The sequence below is a fragment of the Petaurus breviceps genome, unplaced genomic scaffold (assembly GCF_028583685.1).
Source record: "Petaurus breviceps papuanus isolate PSGF00001 unplaced genomic scaffold, PetGlider_PUasm1.0 80, whole genome shotgun sequence".
NCBI lineage: Eukaryota > Metazoa > Chordata > Mammalia > Diprotodontia > Petauridae > Petaurus > Petaurus breviceps.
Window position 1 is genome coordinate 10,396,199 of NW_027186540.1, and position 21,686 is coordinate 10,417,884.

The following is a 21,686-nucleotide window of genomic DNA, read 5'->3' on the forward strand; positions in this document are numbered from 1 at the left end:
AGAAAGAAAGAAAGAAAGAAAGAAAGAAAGAAAGAAAGAAAGAAAGAAAGAAAGAAAGAAAGAAAGAAGGAAGGAAGGAAGGAAGGAAGGAAGGAAGGAAGGAAGGAAGGAAGGAAGGAAGGAAGGAAGGAAGGAAGGAAGGAAGGAAGGAAGGAAGGAAGGAAGGAAGGAAATACTATGCTTCAGTCTGTACTCAGACAAGATCAGTTTTTGCCCCTCTTGAAGAAGGTAACATGTTTCATTATGAGTCCTTTGGGATCATCTTGGGTCATTGTATTGCTAAGAATAGTTAAATCCTTCACAGTTAAGAGAGTGTAAAGCCAAGCAAAGAAGCTTTCCAGAGGACTGCTGCTGTGAACAGCTTCAAGGTTCTGATTATATAGAAAATACCTCCCTAAAAATGACCTTCAAAAACTAACCAAAGAGAATAATTCACTAAAACAGAATCAGTCAAATTGAAGCTCAGGTCTCTATGATGCTCCAAGAGTAAAGCAAACAAAATATGAAGGTTGAAAAATTGAAAGAAAGTGTAAAATATCTCACTGGAAAAACAACTGACCTAGAGAACAGATCCAGGAGAGATAACTTAAGAATTATTGGTCTATCAGAAAGCCATGATGAAAAAAGCAGGCTGGACAACATCCTCCAAGAGATTGTCAAAGAAAACTGTCCTGAAGTCCTGGAATAAGAAGATAAAATAGTTATTAAAAGAATTCACCAGACACCCCCTGGAAGAGATCCCAAATTGAAAACTCCAAGAAATATAGTAGCCAAATTCCAGAATCACAAGATTAAGGAGAAAATATTTCAAGCAGCCAAAAAGAAACAATTCAAATATCACGGAACTAAAGTAAGGATCACACAGGACCTAGAAGCTTCTACATTAAAAGATCAGAGGGAAGGGGCAGCCAGGTGGCTCAGAGAGTAAGAGCACCGGCTCCAGTATTGGGATGACCTGGATCAAATCTGGGCTCAGACACTCAGCACCACACCCAGAAATAACTGGCCATGTAACCTTGAGCAAGTTACTTAACCCCAATTGCTTTTAAAAAAAAAACATCGGAGGGATTGGAATTTGATATTTTGTAGGCAAAAGAGCTAGAACTGAAACCCAGGATTAACTACCCAGCAAAACTGAGCATAATCTTTCAGGCAAGGAGACGGTCATTTAACAAAAAGGGACTTCCAGACTTTCCTGATGAAAAAGCCAGAGCTCAATGGAAAATTTGATTTCCAATTACAAGACTCAAGAAAGACATACAAAGGTAAACAAGGAAAACACACATTCACACATGCACACATGCACACACGTACACCCATGAACACATGCACATAACTTGGGATGCAATAAGAGCAAAATATTCACATCCCTATATCAGAAGCTGATAACTATCAATATCAAAATTTATATGATTATCATGACCCTTAAAAGGGTTATACATAAATAGAGGATATGGGTATAAATGAGCTAACCTGATAATAATAATAATAAAAAACCTTATAAAGGGGGTCAAAGGGACTGCAATGGGATAAAAGGAAAGGATGAGACAGAAAAAGGTAAATTATGCCATACAAAGAGGCATAAAAGCACACTATAGTAGAGGGGAAGGGAAGAGGGAAAGGAACATCATTTGAACATTATTCTTACTGGTTCTGGTTCAAAGAGGAATCAACATAATCAGTTAAGTTTAAGATTCTAACATGAAAAAACATGAAAACTCATTAAATAGAAGGAAAGGAGGGAGGGAGAGGAGCACTGTATGAAATTTATTCTCATTGGTTTGGGGTCAAAGGGGGAATAACATATTCTCATAATTATAAAAATCCATTGTGTCCTATAGCCAGTAGGAGGGTAAGAGAGAGATAAAAGGGGGGTGGGAATCAGAGGGGAGGGAAATAGTAGTAAGGGGAGAGGATAGGTAAAGAAGGGGGGGGTCACCTGGAGGGAACACTGAGGGAGGTGGTGGTCAAAAGGAATACCCTCAAGGAGAGGAAGGGAGAAGGAAGAAACAAAACCATAAGCAGGGGAGGGAATAGGATGGAGGGGAAGGGACAGATAGTCATCATTGCTGTGAATGTGAATGAGATGAACTCTCCCATAAAACAGAGGCAGATAGCAGAATGGATTAAAAACCATAATCCTACAATATGCTGTCTACAACAAACACATTTGAAAAAAAGGGATTCCCACAGGGTAAAGGTAAAAGGCTGGAGCAGAATATGCAATGCCTCAGGCAAAAGTAAAAAAAAGCAGAGGTAGCAATTCTTATCTCAGATGAAGCAAAAGCAAAAATTGATCTAATTAAAAGAGATAAGGAAGGAAACTATATCATGCTAAAAGGCACAATCAAGAATGAAGCAATATCATTGCTTAACATATGCACCAAGTGGTATAGCATCCAAATTCCTAGAGGAGAAGTTAAGGAAATTAGAGGAAGAAATATATAGCAAAACTATACTAGTGGGGGACCTTAATCTCCCCCTCTCTGAACTTGATAATCTAACCTCGAAATAAACAAGAAAGAAGTTAAGGAGGCGAATAGAATTTTAGAGAGGCTAGATATGATAGATCTCTGGTGAAAACTGAATGGGGAGAAAAAGGAATATACTTTCTTCTCAGTGGTTCATGGCACATACTCAAAAATTGACCATGTTCTAGGGAATAAAAATCTCACAATTCTGTGCCATAAGGCAGAAATATTGAATGAATCCTTCTCAGATCATGATGCAATAAAAATTATATGCAATAAAGGGCCATGGAAAGACAGCCTAAAAACAAACTGGAAATTAAACAATTTAATCCTAAATAATGAGTGGGTCAAACAAGAAATAGTAGAAACAATCAGTAATTTCATTTAACAGAATGATAGTAATGATACAACATACCAAAATTTGTGGGAAGCATTAAAGGCAGTTATTAGGGGAAGTTTCATATCCCTGACTGCATGCATGATTAAATTAGAGAAAAGGGAGGTCAATGAATTGGGCATGTAATTGAAAAACCTAGAAAAATAACAAATTGAAAATCCCCAATTAAATACCAAATTAGAAATATTGAAAACCAAAGGAGAGATTAATAAAATTGAAATTAAGAAAACTATAGAATTAATAAATAAAACTATGATTTGGTTTTCTGAAAAAAACAACAAAATTGATAGACCCTTAGTCAATATGATGAAAAAATGAGAGAAGAAAAACAAATTATTATAAGTATCAAAATGAAAAGGGTGAATCTACCTCCAATAAAGAGGAAATCAAAACAATAATTAGGAATTATTTTTTCCAATTGTACGCACATAAATTTGGCAATCTTAGGGAAATGGATGAATATTTACAAAAATACAAGTTGCCCAGATTAACTGAAGAGGAAGTAAATTACTTAAATAACCCCATCTCAGAAAAAGAAATTGAACAAGCCATCATTGAAATCCTGAGGAAAAAATCTCCAGGGTCAGATAAATTTACTAGCGAATTCCATCGAACATTCAAAGAACAATTGACTCCAATAGTCTACAAACTATTGGGGAAAATTAGCGAAGAAGGAGTCCTACCAAATTCTTTTTATGACATAAATATGGTACTGATACCTAAATCAGGAAGAGATAAAACAGGAAAAGAAAATTATAGACCAATCTCCCTCATGAATATAGATGCAAAAAATTTTAAATAAAATATTAGCCAAAAGACTACAGCAATTTATCTCAAGAATAATACACTTTGATCAGGTAGGATTTATTCCAGGAATGCAAGGATGGTTTAATATTAGGAAAATCATCAGAATAATTGATCATATCAAAATAAAACTAGCAGACACCACATGATCATCTCAATAGATGCAGAAAAGGCTTTTGACAAAGTACAACATCCATTCCTATTAAAAACACTAGAAAGTATAGGAATAAATGGAGCCTTCCTTAAAATAATAGGTAGTATCTATTTAAAACCATCAGCAAATATTATATGTAATGGGGAGAAGCTAGAAGCATTTCCAATAAGATCAGGGGTGAAACAAGGGTGTCCATTATCACCCCTCTTATTCAATCTGGTACTAGAAATGTTAGCAGTAGCAATTAGAGAAGAAAAAGAAATCAAAGGAATCAAATTAGGCAAAGAAGAGAACAAGCTATCACTTTTTGCAGATGATATGATGATATACTTAGAGAATCCTAGAGAATCAAGTAAAAAACTACTTGAGACAATAACTAAATTTGGCAAAGTTAAAGGATATAAAATAAACCCACATAAATGCTCAGCATTCCTATATATTTCCAATGAAATTCAACAGCAAGAGATTAAAAGAGAAATCCCATTTAAAGTTACTGTAGACATTTTGAAATATTTGAGAATCTACCTGCCAAAACTAACCCAGAACCTATATGGTCACAACTACAAAATTTTACACATTTAAAGTCAGATCTAAGTAATTGGAAAAATATCAATTGCTCATAGCTGGGTCTAGATAATGTAATAAAAATGACAATTTTACCTAAATTAAATTATATATTTAGTGCCATACCAATCAATTTACCAAAAAACTACTTTATAGAATTTGGAAGAATAAAGAGTCCAGAATATCAAGGGAATTAATGAAAAGAAATGCTAGGGAAGGTGGCCTAGCTATACCAGATTTCAATCTGCATTATAAAGCAGCAGTCATCAAAACAACTTGGTACTGGCTGAGGAATAGAGTTGAGGATCAATGGAATAGATTAGGCACAGGAGATTCAGCAGTCAATGACTATAGTAATCTATTGTTTGATAAACCCAAAGACCCCAGTTTTGGGGATAAGAACCCACTATTTGACAAAAACTGCTGGGAAAACTGTAATATAGTATGGTAGAAACTGGGCATAGATCATTATGGGTGCATGATCTAGGTATAAAGGTTGATACTGTAAGCAATCTCGGAAAACAAGGAACAGTTTACCTGTCAGATTTGTGGAGAGGGAAAGACTTTATGACTAAACAAGAATTAGAGAGTATTATAAAATGCAAAATGGATAACTTTGATTACATTAAATTGAAAAGCTTCTGTACAAACAAAGCCAATGTAACCAAGATTAAGAGGGAAGTGGGAAATTGGAGAAAATTTTTACAACATGTCTCTGATAAAGGCCTCATTTCTAAAATATACCGAGAACTGAGTCAAATCTATAAGAATACAAGTCATTCCCCAATTGATAAATGGTCAAAGCATATAAACAGGCAGTTTTCAGAGAAAGAAATTAAAGATCTCTATAAGCAAATGAAGAAATGCTCTAAATCACTATTGATTAGGGAAATGCAAATCAAAACAACTCTGAGGTACCACATCTCACCAGTCAGATTGGCTAAGATGACAAAACAAGAAAATGACAAATGTTGGAGATGATGTGGGCAAATTGGAACACTGAAGCATTGCTCGTGGAATTGTGAATTGATCCAACCTTTCTGGAGAGTAATCTGGAATTATGTCCAAAGGGCTATAAATAATTTCATACCCTTTGACCCAGCAATACCACTCCTAGGGTTATATACCAAAGAGATCATAGAAGTGGGAGATAGACCTATATGTACAAAAATATTTATAGCAGCTCTTTTTGTGGTAGCAAAGAATTGGAAATTCAGGGCATGAACATCAATTGGGGAATGGCTGAACAAGTTGTGGTATATGCATGTTAGGGAATACTATTGTGCTATAAGAAACGAGGAGCAGATTGACCTCATATTTACCTGGAGAGGCTTATACGAACTGATACTGAGTGAGAAGAGTAGAACCAGGAGAACTTTGTACACAATTGCAGACACAACGTATGTGTGATGACTAACTTTGATAGACTGGACTCATCTCAGCAATGCAGTGATATAAATCAATCCCTAAAGACTCATGATGGAGAGAGATGTCTACATCCAGAGAAAAAACTAGAAAGAACTGAGTTTGTATCCAGATTGAAGTAAACTACCTGATCTTTTTCCTTTTCTTGTTTGGTTTTATTTCTTCTTTACCTTTTTTCATTCCATCTGATACAATCTGTCTTTATAACCTGACTAATGTCTAATATGAAATTATTTACAGATCCTATACTTGACTATGGCACCATGGGGTAGGGGGGAAGGTGAAGGAGGGGGACAGAATGTGAAACTCAAGGAATTGTGGAATTGAATCTTGTAAACTAAAAGTAAACAAAATAATTAATTTTAAAAATCTAAATGGGGCGGCTAGGTGGCACAGTGAGTAGAACACCTGCCCTGGAGTCAGGAGGACCTGAGTTCAAATGTGGCCTCAGACACTTAACACAAAAACTAGCCATGTGACCTTGGGCAAGTCACTTAACCCCAATTGCCCTCCAAAAAGAAAAAAGAAAAAATCTCAATAAAAAAATATCTAATACTGTTATTTAAGGGGTCTCAACATATGCTTTAATATATAGAATTTTGAAAGGGAATAACTTTACTTTTGGAGATTATTTCCTTCTGACTACAATTCTAACAATTGCAATTAGATGAATATACTGCTTTGGGACAGATTGAACAGAACCAACAGTAAGAGTTACACTAAAGTTTCTGGGTAATGTTCCCCTTTTTATCAGCAGTTCTCCTTGGTTTGGACTCCATCAAACTTTATGCCCCTCCTAGGATAAGTTGATCACCTGAACTTTTAACATCATGGTGATTAACTCAGTTTTGGATATTCAACACTTTTCTCAGCCTCCTCTCTTCTCTGACTGGAGGGTGGAGCACTAAAGCTTTTCTAAAGAGATCTGAGATCTGAACTTTTGTGGTAACTCTCCACTTTCTTCAGCCAGGTGGTGAAGGAGATAGAATGTTTGGCATGGAGTCAGGAAAGATTCATTTTCCTAAGTTCAAATCTGGCCTTAGACAATTACTAGCTGTGTGGCCTTAGGCAAATCACAAACTCTGTTCCTCATCTGTAAAATGAGCTGGAGATGGAAATGGTCAACCACTCCAGTATCTTTGCCAAGAAAAAAACCTCAAATGGGTTCATAAAGAATTGGACCCAACTGAACAAGAACAAATCCACTTTCCATCAGACTTTTCTTGGTTTGGACTCCATGGAACATCATTCTCTACACTGGATCCCCTTACTCCTCTCCTAACTTTTCAGTTTCCTTTTCTGAGTTGTCTTTTTCTATTAAATTATAAGCTTCTTTAGATCAGGGATTGCCTTTATTTTTTAAATTCATATTCCCAGTGTTTAACACAGTGACTACCACATAGTAAGCATTTAGTAAATGTTTATTGAATAAGTTTGAAAAATTGAGAGATAGAAGTTTTCAACCTCACTTAATTTCAATTTATTTCTTTAAAAAATAGCTATTATATCTGTAGTTCCATGTGGAAAAAGAAAAGCAGCTATTAAAATAACCATACAAATAAATACTCTGCTCTTCTCATTTGTTTTTTTTTAATGTAATGAAACATAGAGCAAGACTTCATTAAAACAACTAGAAACCTTGTATATCTCTCTTATGATGAACTTAATGGTATTGGAACAATAATTAAATTTTGTTTTGTTTTATCCTTTTGGGTAAACTTTTGCTTTCTCTCACCAAAAGGGTTTCTAGGCAAGGAGCTTCCCCCTGTTGCACCACTTTTGGACTGCTCACAGCCTCCTATAAAGCTGCTAGAATCTGCAATGTTAAAAATGTCATCATTAAACGTTATTTTGTTCTTTGAATTGAGGCAGATGTAGCACTCTTGGCTTCCTCACTCAGCTCTACTATTCAATCATCACTGATTTTCTAGCTCTACTCATAAAAGGGAGTTCCCAACTACCATTATTTTAAATTTAAACTTGCTTCTTCTTTTTTTAAGTACATTTATTTTTTTTTTTGAAACATCATTACATACTCAAAGAAAAAATGAAGAGAAGATATCTACCCCTGCAAAACAAGTTTTTTTAGTGGAAAACTTGACAGGCTGAAGGCTGAATAGTGGTGCCACAAAAGTGGCAAGCTTGTACTGGCTGACAGGTTAGGAATTGAATAGTTCTCAGACTAGCATTATAAGGAGTGTTTTAGGATCTATTTTTACAATGTATTTTATGGACAATAAGAAGCTCTGAGACATTGAGCACTATTGTAAGACATTCATTAAAACTGTATTTCTCTTTCAGTTTTTGCTCAGGTTTTCTCTTATCCCATAATAATTGCTAATTAACTCTCCACTGTAGGAATATACAGAATAATGAGATCCCCACCAGGACTAAAATCACTCTTTCCCTTAGGCAATTCCTATGGAGGAAAAGAGGCCCGCACATTCTTGCAACTGTCATTTACATGAACATGCAGGATGACATATTACATTTGTCATGAATCACATTGAATACCAGGAGAGATCAAAGGAAGTAACTTCCTGGTAATAAAAACCCTTCTTGTCATTAGAATCCATTCTGCCTTCACTGCTAATACTCATGTGATTAGATTTATTTTAAATGACTTCAGGGACAGAACTATAACTGATGAGTAGGATTTACAGTAAGGCGGATTTAAGCTCAACATCAGGTTTCTAACCATTAAAATTCTCTAGAAAGAGAAAGTGCTGTCTTGTTAAGATAGTATGTTCCTCTTAACTGGAGGTATTCAATTAGAGATTGAATCACCACCTCTCAAGAGTTATGTTTTTCAGGCAAAACTGACTAAATGTTCTATAAAGTCCCCTTCAATTCTGGTGTTCTATAACTCTCCCTATAACTTCACCTCTTTACAGGGCTTTGCTGGAGTCAGCTTATATAGGCTGGCAAAAGTTAATTATTTATTTTTGAGTGCAAGCATTCATACCTCAGAAATCAGAAAATGCTACAAATCAGGGTTTGTTTTGGCATTTTATTGATTGTCTAGACTAAATAACATGATGGAGAAAATGTTAAACCAGGTTAACCTTAGAAGTAAGTCATATGTACATATGTACCCACACACATACACATATACATAAATATACGTATATATGTGTCTATATATACATACACACACCTGTATGTGTATATATATATGTGGGGGGAGGGCCAATAGTTAAACATTTACCAGCATACATCTGCTCCTAGATAACTACAGATTTCTGCTCAGCTTATCAGGTTTACTTCCATGCAACTAGTTTGAACACAGTGAAAATCATCTTTTATAATAATGCTTCAAACATATCATTATGATGAATTGGCTGTTAATAAATTCTCAGTGTTTGGTTGGTTGTTTTAGAATATGTTTGGGGTTCCTTTTTTTTTTGGTCCAGGCCTTTAATTTCACAAATGTAGGGAACTCCCAGTGAGGAAACTCCATTCATCAAGAAAATTAACTACTATTCTGCAGTATATATTCTTATAGAATTAACTGGTTATAAATTTACCTCTTAACCAGTTGTGTTTACTATTATAAACTTATACTTCTAATTATCATGGTGGTATATTCCTTGCATTAGCATGGAACTATCACCTCAAAGAAGATATTTCAGTAGCAACCTGGCAAGTCTAGGCCCATATCAGGCAAGTAAGGAACCTATTGTTTGGATTTACACTATACATGCTGGTTCACATCTTTAGTCACTACTTAGAAATCCAGAAATTGCTCAGATTAAATCGCAATATAGTTAAGGGATGTTAAAAAGTTTTGTATAGCAACTTCTGGGTCATGTAAGCAACAAGATGGTGGATTAGGTATTTTTTCTGATCCCAATGACCTCTCAAACCCAGGAACTGATGCTCACTGATATTGAGTTCACTCAGTATTCCCTCCTTTACCTCCCTTACTATTGGCAGTGAGGCTGCACTGGCAGATCCAAGAATATAGCAGAGAAAACATAAAACCCATCCCTATTTTCTGGTCTCCCCTTCATGTTTCTAGGACACCTGCTCTGGAGAGATAAGAAATCCCAGCACTAAGCTTCAGAAGTTTGCCTGGGCCTGGACAACCAACTTGGCCATAGCCCTTCTAGAACAAAAGCATGCCTGGGGGCTACAACTTGGAAGCACCAATGCCAGGTAAAACAATCTCTGAACTGACAGTGTTAGGCCAGAGAACTGAGTAACAGAGGGAGTGGAACAGATCATCATGCATGTGACGAGCTGTGCATCACTCCCCAAGCCTGAAAGGAAAAAGCCAAGCATCTAAAGAGGACTAGTATTGGCTACCAAAAAATTACTTGAGTTGGAAACATACACTGGTGGACTATAAAATGCTCATCATGGAAGGAGGCTGAGACACTGTTAGGTCCATTTCTCAAGGATACCACTCTTGAGAAGAGGGGAGTCAGGAAGTGAATGATAAAGAAAATAAGGGGATAAAAGAACTGAAAGTATCAAAGATTTCAGGAAGAAGAAAATTCAAAGACCTTGAACATAAACAGATAAATCAATAAGAAGCAGGAACAATGGAAGGAAATATAGTCTTAGGATCTAGTAAATTATTTCAGGCATCTATAAATAAATGTTGAAAAAAACAGAAAAAGAAAGAGTCAATGCTTGATAAAATAGATGACCCTGTGAAATTAGAGAAGAATGTAGAATCACTATACACTATTTCTGAGTAGTTTTAAAAAGAAATTAGAATTATGAGTACAGAAACTATGCATCAAAAATAATGAGCAAAATAGAAAAAGCTGGATCTGAAATGGCAAACCCCACCAAAAAAAAAAACCAAAAGAAAGCACAATAGACTGGGAATGTAAATACATAGAACTGAAAGACAACTTAGAAGAAGAAAAGCAAAAAACAATAATATTAAAATAAAATATGCTTATTATGCAAGAAAAAATGCTGAACTCAAAGACAGGTTGCACAGAGACAAATTAAGGATCATACTTCTCCCAAAAAAATATGACATGACAAAAATCCTTGACACCATGATGAAGGAATAATAGAAGAAAATTGTTTAAAACATGTAAATATTTTTTAAAAAATGAAATTCCAATTGAAAGAATTCACAGATTCAGAAAATTCACCTTCAGAAGAAAAAACAACAACAATGTAAATTCTAAGATACATAGGGGTCAAATTTAACTATTATCTATTCAGAAATAGGTCCTATGAGCCCTCAGGAGAAAAACCGTCAAATAAAAAGAAAAGGACATTTGAATATTCCTAAAAATCATTCCTCACCCACAATTTGTTCCAAAGAATAATGGAGTTCAGGATACAGCCCAGGGTGACCTATCCTACAAATCTGAGCCTAATATCCACACAGGACAAAAATGTATATTCAATAATAAAGAAGAGATTGAAGCATTTTTAGAAAGAAAATCAGATTGAAGTGATTGCCTCATGAAAATCCCACACAACAAAAATGCAGGAAGAATAAGTAAATGCAGCAGGCAAGGACAGTAAAAGCAACAATATGACAACAAGAATCAGTAAGAGCCTTTTTTTCCTATTGTACACAAAGAGAGGGATGAAGGTGAAATCTGGTAAAGAAAATAGTGAAGAGGAGGACAGGGGATATTATGGACAGAAGCTGGCAACATCCTGTCTACAAGTGAATACATATATTGTGGGACTACATTATAAAATGGGAAGATTCTTAAAACTGGTAAAGGGAGGAGAATAGTGCTATGGAAAGGTGTGAGTGATGTATCAGGACCAAATCAAGGGCTAGCAATGAGGGGAAGGTCACATCTCTGGTCTCAGAAAGAGAAGAGCCTGTAAGATAGTGAGGAGAAGAGGGGAAAATTGAAAAGGACAGGGATAGGAAGGATATTTTACTTTGAAGATAGAATGGGGATTCCACTGATGAATGTTCCTTTGAGTAAAGAGAGATGGGTAGTGAAAGGAGAGGAAGACTTTATACTGGATGAGGCCGAAGAGATTTGGTATTTGAAGTCTACTTGCCCTGGGGTGGTGGGGGAAGTCAGAACCTCTGGGGGCAACTAATACCTGGAAATAGTGGGAGAGCATATACACAGGAAGGACATTTTCAGGGAAATGTAGAAAGAAAGAAAAAGATCAACAAGAGAATGTATAGCTAGATTATGGGTAGAATGCAAAATCAGAAATATGATGGAGAAGAGTCCTGACATGGGGTCATGTTAGATGGTTCTGGACTTGGGATCAGGAAGAACTAAGTTCAAATGTTATATCATGCTTGCTATATGTGTAACCCTGGGCAAGTCATTTAAGTTGTTTGCCTCAGTTTCCTCACCTGTAAAATGGGGATAGTAATAGCACTGGCCTCCCAGGATAATTGTAAGAATAAAATGAGATAATAATTATGAAGTAAACATAGTAATCACTACATAAATGATAGCTATCATTATATTATTATTATTATTAGGCATTTCTCTGGAAATGAGACACAATGAAAAAGAGTGATACGTGGGGTGAGCCTTCAAAGGTAAAAAGCAACTAGAGGGGAGACTCTGGAATGCATATCATGAAAGCTTTCATAGTATTGAGAAAAGGGAGAAATAGGATAATTATAAGAATAATAAATCAGATAATGAGAATCTAGAGTAAACAAGAGAAAAAAATGGAATGAAGAAAAATCCTTCTTGAAATAGAGCACATAGGGGCAGCTAGGTGGTGCAGTGAATAGAGAACCTGAATTCAAATCCAGCCTCAAAAACTTAATACTTACTAGCTGTGTGATCTTGGGCAAGTCACTTAACCCCAACTGCCTTGCCCTCCCCCCTACAAAAAGCAGAAAGAGAGAGAGAGAAAGAGAGAGAGAGAGAGAGAGAGAGAGAGAGAGAGAGAGAGAGAGAGAAAGAAGAAAAAAAAAAAAAAAGAAAAAAAAGAGAAAGAAAGAAAGAAAGAAAGAAAGAAAGAAAGAAAGAAAACCAAAAATGACTAGCTGAAGGGGGGGGGGAATATTAAATAAGAAGAGGGGACCAGCAGTGAGGAGAAGAGAGTAAGAAGAAACAGGGCTACCTCAAATTAAAAAAATATAGTTACTGAAGGAACATAAAACTGTCTTTACAACAGAAGAGGGAACTTGAAACTGAAAAGCTTCTGGACAGACAATATTAGTGCATCTAGGATAAGAAGGGAAATAGTCAAATGGGAAAATATCTTTATATCAAATTTCTCTGACAAAAGCTTGATATCATATAAATACATACATACAAATACATAAACAGAGAGAATGCAAATATTCACACATAAATATACACACATACATAATATAAATATCTGTGTACATGTATACATATATACATATTTTATGTTATATATACATATATTATATATTTGTCCTTCCCAATTAGATAAATGGTTAAAGGATATGAACAAGCCATTCACAAAATAACTAAATTATTCACAACCACATGAAAAAAAATGCTCCAAATCAATAATGAGAAATACAAATAAAAATAAAAAAAAACCCAGGGGCTTTACCTTACCTCGTACAAATTGGCAAAGATAATAAAAAATAAAAAAGATAATAAAAATGGCTAGACTCAATGTTGGGAGGGTTTGTAGAAGGATAAACACACCAATATATTGCTGGTGGCACTGTGAAGTGATATAATTATTTAGGAAAGCAATTTGGAATTATGCAAATACAGAAATTAAAATGGTCATATCCTTTGAAACTGAGATTCCATTCCTGAACTTTTACCCCAAAAAAGCCATTAACAGGAAAAAACCCAAAGTACTCCAAAACATTTATAGCAGCATTTTCATGACAATTAAAAATTGGAGACAAAATAGATGCTGATCAACTGGGGAATGGGTAAAGAAATTACTGTATATGAATGTAATGGAATATTACTGTCATATGAAATATGTATGATAAATACATAGAAGTGTGGAAAGATCTATATGAACTTATGCAGAGTAAGCAGAGACAAGAAAGTGATATACACCATAACTACAACAATGCAAATGAAAAGAATGGCAAATAAAAAATAAATGTAACAAATTTTTTTTTTTAAAGCAATCGGGGTTAAGTAACTTGTTCAAGGTTACACGGCCAGGTGTTTCTGGGTGGGTGCTAAGTGTCTGAGCCCGGGATTCGATCTCCAGGTCTTCTCAACAGTTGAGCCATGCTCTTACTCACTGTGCTACCTGGCCGCCCCAACAAAATTTTAAAGATGAAGTTAGACTCAAATGAAGAGATATGAGAAGACATTCCCAACCTACCCCTTCATGCAGATAGTAAGCCCACAAGTGTTACATATCACACACATTTTCATGTTTTTCATGTATCATTAAGTTGCACTGGCTTTTTTTTTTCTCTTTTCCCTAGCCAAAAAATATATATAATTTGTCATACAGAAGCGCTTTCTAGGAGAGGGAGGGAAATGGATATTATGGTGATGTGAGAAACAATAATAATAATAATAACCAATTTAAAAAAATTTTATGACAATCGATCAAATGACCTTTCACTCTTTGGGGACACTTAAGTATCTCTTCATTAATTCTAACTGCTTGGATAAAATCAGCACATCAATCAACCTTCCAAGATGCTTCCTGCCTAGGTCAAAGGAACCTTCCCAATAACATGTGCAATGAGTCCCATTGCCTACTGTAATGCCAAGCAAAGGCAACTTCCCAAGGTTCAAAATACCAGCATAGGTGCTCTCCATTTTATTCAGTGACAAATTAAGAACAGAGAGAATCAAAATATAGCATAATTCAAAATACAGCATTTACCAAGTGTAATTCAATAATCTCCAAGTACTACCCCACCCCTGGACATCACATTCATTTACTCAATCACAAAGACCCTCTTCTAAATACTACTCCACCCCTAGGCTGCACATTCATTTAGTCCATCACAAATCCCCTCTTCTCAAATGGGGATTAGTTTCCAATCATAAGTAAAGTACATTCATTTGTTTAATCACAGAGCACAAAAAGTCAAAAGTCCCCCCCCCTTGGATTATAACTGAATAAACCATATATCCCAGAGTTACAACAACAAGCTTAAGCACAGCATTTAATACCCAAAGAGAGGTCTTTTCTTCATCTTGACTTCAGGCAAGTTCTCAGCAATCTTTGTTCCTGGGGAGACAAAGCTTAGCAAGGCCACAAGATACATTGCCCGTGTCTTCATTAATTCATTCTCTATGTGCAGAACAGTCTCAGGAACTCTGAACCAACAGCAAGGTTCCAAGAATTCTGCAACAACAGGACTGTCCTTCACCAGTGGACAGTATTCACTCTCTTTCTGCAGAACAGTCTCAGGAGCTCTGAACCAACAGCAAGGTTCCAAGCCCTCTGCAACAACAGGACTATGTTTCACCAGTGGACAAATCTGGCAAAACAACATCAAAACAGACAGACAAAGTACTAGCATAACAGCCATGTCTCCTCAATCCTTGGCAGTTCTTGGTGGCAGCTCTCAAAAGTCCTGGGCAATTCAAACTGGCCCTCAGCAATCATCTCAGTCTCTCTCTGCCTCCAAGATGTTGCTTCCAAAAAGTTCTTCTGCCTCTCTCTTTTCTTGTGTCTCTCTAAATTTACATCACCAGCTCTTCCCAGTTCAGCCCTCTCTTTTCAAGTCAACAAGTCCATCCCACAGGTGGGATTCACAAGCTCTGGGTTGTAACACAATCAAACCAAAAACCAAGCCAATACAGAGGGATCTTTAAATTCCATTACTATTACACCTACACACTAGAATTATCTTCCTAGTTGTATATCTATCTTGTTTTTCCATTGGCTATCATTGTGCAAGCTGATTGTAAGACAGACTTTTGCATTTTTGCTTGAGCAGAATACATACATTATTGCAATGTTCATTAGGGATAGTCATTTAGGACACATTGGAAACCAGAGGATGCCATAATATTGGATTTTGTTCCTTTGTTAACCCCACATGATTCACTTGGATCTACAACCATGGATAATGAGTACTGATTGTATATATCTACTATTGTCTTATCTTTCTGAGGAATGTTGGGAGTAGATGGGTAAGAGGTCTCAGTTTTTTATGATTTATTAATATATTTTCTTTTCCTCCTATGCAGTAAAAATGTGAAGCATTACCTATTTCATGCTTATTGGAAGATTCAACTCAAGTTTATTTCAATTAATAAACATTTATTAAGCACCAACTATGTGCTAAGTATGCCTAATCTGAAAAATTTTATCACCTACAATTAAGGCATAGTGGCTTCAGGTAGAAAAACAAGTTCAGCTATGTATTTTAAGCTCTCAAATGCTCTGGGTATAACTGATACAGATTTTAAATTTAAAATATTTCTTTTTTTAAAAAGCCCAGTTTAATCTTACCAAGAAGAATCATTGAAGTATTAGGACTCTGTTAAATAAAATATATTGAACAAGCTTTGAGATAAATCACAGGTGAAATTTGCTACTCTTCTCAATCACAGAGTAAGATTCTATACAATGGGTTCCCTCTTTTTCTTTTATACTGCCAAAGTGAAAAATGTTTAACTTCTCCCATGAACCTGTTTCAAAGTCAAAATTTGGGCCTTAACATTACTACTTGGCTTTGCTCCTCTAATTACCATTAAATTCACATAAGTTTCTTCTAAAAGAAAAGGCTTTATTTTCTATTGTAACTGGGGAAAATACATCTAAGAATAAAACAGTCTATATTACTTTATTTCAATTTTTTTGCTTCTAGATTCCCTCCCTTTCTTCCATAAGAGAGCACAGAAGGAAAAAAAAAACTGCATTGGGTGTCCCTATATTCAGGATGCCAAAAAAAAAGGTCTGAACTATTTTTTTTATCACTAGAATGTAAATTTCCAGTCCTGTGACTAATTTTTTTTCATCCATTTTGGTCTGATATTTCCATGTATTAAAGAAACTTTGGAATGTTTTAATATTAACAAAATACATTCTAACTCTATTCTATTTTATGGCAGAACATATACTGTGAACTGAATTGTACTGAATTTTTTCTAGAAGTTTTGTAACGACCTTTTGTCAAAATGATTAGGGATAAAACCAATCACGTTTTTTCTCCAATGAAGATAAAACTCTATAGCCCTTTTTTTTTTTAAAAAAAAGAGTAAGATTTTTCCCTTCCAAAAGGCACTTCCAGCAATAACTCTAGCCTTTTGATATGGTGATAGCGTAATCAGTAGTCCCTAACACTGTAAATTGTGACATATACAAATACTAAGAATATACATACCTACAATCCTTAGAGTGCCTCCTTAGCAATCTCTATCATGTGTCTCCAACTTTTACAAACTGCCTCAGTCAGAGAGAGACTTAGAATGGTGTTGAGTCCCTTCCAGAAGAAAATGTTACACAACAAATAAAAATAAGGTTTTCTGAATGTAGATTGAAAGTGGTTTAGTGACATAGTCAAAGTAGTTTGACTTTATTAAATTGGATAAAAATGGTGAAGTGAGTCTACATGAAGACTGAACCTAAACATTTGGTCATAATTAAACTGTCATATGGACCTGGTTCTTCAAATACATATTATTAAAATGTATGAAAGCACTGCATTTATGTATATTTTAAAATTTACTGATATCATTATGCTATCAGTGGAATAACACAAACAAATAGAAAAGACTGTATTTAGAAGCATTTTCCATAGTAAACTTTTTGGAAGTCAAGAAATATTTTCAAAAATTAATATATCTTTCTCTGAGGCATGTTTAAAAGTTTGAAAGGAAAGTTGACATTGATCAGTGCTGGGCAAAGGGTTTAAAAGTAAACCATGTGGCATTTAGTGAACTTTGGGACAAACCCATGAAAAGAAAATGTATCCATTTTTAATTTAAAAAATAAACAATTTTTCCTGCGCCTCAAGAAAAGTTTATCATTCTTGCAAGAGATTACCTTTCCCTATTCAAAGAGAGTCATTTATTCATATATAATTTACCACTAAATGGGTAGGGACACAGGATAGAAGAAGACCTCCTGACTCCTCCTCTAATATCCCTTAGAGCCAAATCCATATCATCTTTGCTTTAGAGGGTATTTTGTTCCTTGAGAGTATAGTCAACTCTCAGAAACAAATTATATTCCCTTCCCTCTTTCTCTACCTCTGTCAGCTTGGGTAAAATATCCAAGTGAAACTATGCAAAAGGCACTTGGAAATACAGGATTGGATCTTGGGTGAGAGGTCAGGGCTGGAAATGGAGATCTGGCAATCATCAGAATAGGGGTAGTAGCTGAAGCCAAAGAGTAGATTAGATTACTGAGGGAGAGAGTACTGAGTAAAATTTAAGAGAGGAAGGGTAAAGACATAACCTTGAGGAATACTTACATGTTATTGAATTTTCTAGCCTCATGGATTTTTAAATAGTTTTGCCAATAACATGTTTTTGACAGACTGAACCCTTATGAGTTACACACAAAAAGAATTTACCAGGAAAACAGGAAACATAATAATCAAGCACAGGAAAAGCACATATTGATAATTTTAAGGAAATGGAGATAGGGAAAGGGACTATACCTCTGATTTCATTAGTATTTGGAACTCTCAGTAAAAGAAGTTTCTTCTACCATTGCAGGTCAGCACCTCAACCTGGAAATGATCTTAATTGAGCCCTAAAGTTTATCTTTGTATCTTTCTAGTATAGGCAACTAAGGAACATAGTAGATAAAGTGCCAGGCCTGGTGTCAGGATGACTCTCTTCCTGAGTTCAAATCTGGACTCAGATACTTACTAGCTGTGTGACTCTGGGTACATCACTTAACCCTGCTTATCTCAGTTTCCTTGTCTAGAAATTGAGCTGGAGAAAAAAATGGCAAACCACTCCATTATCTTTGATAAGAAAACTCCAAATAGGATCACAAACAGTTGGGTACAACTGAAAAATGACTAAACAACAAATCTTCCCAGTGTATTTATGAGTTTTTACTTTTTTAATTTTTTCTGGTCTTTATTAATTTGTTTGTTTACTTTTGGTTTACAAGATTCAGTCCCACAGTTCTTTGAGTTTCAAATTTTCTTCCCCTCCTTCCCACCCTGCCCCCCATAGCAGCATACAATCAAGTATAGGATCTGTAGATACTTTCACATTAGACATTAGTCAGGTTATAAAGAAGGATTGTATCAGATGGAATGAACAATGGGAAAGAGGAAACAAAACCAAAAAAGAAAAAGAAAGAGAGCAGGTAATTTGCTTCAATCTGCATTCAAACTCTGTTCTTTCTAGTTCTTTCTCTGAATGTAGACATATCTCTCCATCATGAGTCTACTGGAGTTGACTTATAGCCCTGCATTGCTGACAGAAGTCCAGTCTATCAAAGTTGGTCATAACACATACATTGTGTCTGTAATTGTGTACAAATTTCTCCTGGTTCTGCTCTTCTCAATCAGCATCAGTTGGTATAAGCCTCTCCAGGTAAATAAGAAGTCCATCTGCTCCTCGTTTCTTATGGCACAATAGTATTCCATTACATTCATATTCCGTAACTGGTTTACCCATTCCCCACTTGATGGGCATCCCCTTAATTTCCAATTCTTTGCCACCATGAAAAGAGTTGCTATAAATATTTTTGTACATATGGGTCTTCCTCCCTCTTCTGTGATCTCCTTGAGATACAACTTTAGAAGTGGTATTGCTGGATCAAAGGATATGAAATTACTTATAGCCCTTTGGGCATAGTTTCAGATTGCTCTCCAGAATGGCTGAATCAGTTCACAACTCCACCAGCAATGCATTTGTGTTACAATTTGTCCACATCCTCCCCAGCATTTATCCTTTTCCTGTTTTGTCATCTTAGCCAATCTGACTGGTGAGATATGGTACCTCAGAGTTGTTTTGATTTGCAATTATCTAATCAATAGTGATTTAGAGCATTTTTTCATATGCTTATAGATATTTTTAATTTCTTCCTCTGAGAACTGCCTTCTCATATCCTTTGACCATTTTCAACTGGGGAATGACTTGTATTCTTATAGATTTGACTCAATTCTCTGTATATTTTAGAAATGAGGTCTTTATCAAAGACAATGTTTATAAAAATTCTTTCCCAATTTCCCACTTCCCTCTTAATCTTGGTTATATTGGCTTTGTTTGTACAGAAGATTTTCAATTTCATGTAGTCAAAGTTATCCATTTTGCATTTTATAATGCTCTCTAATTCTTGTTTGGTCATGAAGTTTTCTCCTCTCCATAAATTTGACAGGTAAACTATTCTTTGCTTTCCCAGATTGCTTATATTATTATCCTTTATACCTAGATCGTGTACCCATTTAGACTTAATTTTGGTATATGGTGTTAGATAATGGTCTATGCCCAGATTCTGCCATACTATATTCCAGTTTTCCCAGTAGTTTTTGTCAAATAGTGAGTTCTTATCCCCAAAACTGAGGTCTTTGGGTTTATCAAAGAGTAGATTATTGTAGTCACTGACTACTGAGTCTCATGTACCCAATCTATTCCATTGATCCACTGCTCTATTCCTCAGCCAGTACCAAGTAGTTTTGAGGACTGGTGCTTTATAATACAGATTAAAATCTGGTATAGCTAGGCCACCTTCCCTAGCATTTCTTTTCCTTAATTCCCTTGATATTCTGGACTTTTTGTTCTTCCAAATGAATTTTGTTACTATTTTTTCTGGTTCTATAAAGTAATTTTTTTGGTAAATTGATTGGTATGACATTAAATATGTAATTTAATTTAAGTAAAAATTGTCATTTTTATTGTATTAGCTGGACCCAGTCATGAGTAATTGATGTTTTTCCAATTAGTTGGATCTGACTTTATTTGTGTGAAAAGTATTTTGTAGTTGTGTTCATACAGGTCCTGGGTTTGTTTTGTCAGGTAGATTCCAAATATTTTATAATGCCTACGGTAACTTTAAATGGGATGTCTCTTTCTATCTCTTGCGATTGGATTTCATTAGAAACATACAGTAATGTCAAGGATTTATGTGGGTTTATTTTATGTCCTGCAACTTTGCCAAATTTATTTATTGCCTCAAGTAGTTTTTAACTTGATTCTCTAGGATTCTCTAAGTATGTCATTATATCATCTGCAGAGAGTGATAGCTTGGTTTCTTCTTTGCCTAATTGAATTCCTTTGATTTCTTTTTCTTCTCTAATTGCTACTGCTAACATTTCTAGTACCAGATTGAATAACAGGGGTGATAGTGGGCACCCTTGTTTCACTCCTGATCTTATTGGAAATGCTTTTAGCTTATCCCCAATACATATAATACTTGCTGGTGGCTTTAAATAGATGCTACTTATTATTTTAAGAAAGTCTCCATTTATTCCTATACTTTCTAGTGTTTTTAATAAGAATGGATGTTGTACTTTGTCAAAAGCCTTTTCTGCATCTATTGAGATGATCATGTGGTGTCTGCTAGTTTTATTGTTGATATGATCAATTATTCTGATGGTTTTCCTAATATTAAACCATCCTTGCATTCCTGGAATAAATCCTACCTGATCAAAATATATTATTCTTGTGATAAGTTGCTATAGTCTTTTTGCTAGTATTTTTATTTAAAATTTTTGCATCTATATTCATGTAATGGGAATGTAAATTTTTAAGATCTTCCCTGCCCCTAGGCTTAAGTGCACCTGGAGCTTGTGGTGGGAGGCTTGTTTTTCAGGAGATATTTTGTGATTGGGCAGTGGGTCAAGAAGGTTATTATGTTCTCTGATCCAGGAGTAGACTATATAAGCCCTGATGGGGGGCTTTGCCTTGGGGTTCACTTTGAGAAGTGTGTGATTTGATCAGATGAGATTCTGGGCAGCCGTTGCTGAGAGCCCCCTGGTTTTGAAAACCCAGATTTTGATGCTTCCCTTTCTGGTAACTGTGATTAGGTATGGATGTATGTAATGGTTAGAAAGTTTGGAAGC

The 21,686-nt window shown here is 35.3% G+C and overlaps 1 long non-coding RNA gene across 1 annotated transcript in view; it reads left to right on the top strand.

The window, feature by feature from the left end:
* LOC138175943 (uncharacterized) overlaps window positions 1–21,686 on the top strand; it is a 56,527-nt gene that overhangs the window by 19,151 nt on the left and 15,690 nt on the right. Inside the window, exon 3 of the long non-coding RNA XR_011172131.1 lies at window positions 9,837–9,973. This is a non-coding gene — a long non-coding RNA (uncharacterized lncRNA). The remainder of the gene's footprint in view (window positions 1–9,836; window positions 9,974–21,686) is intronic.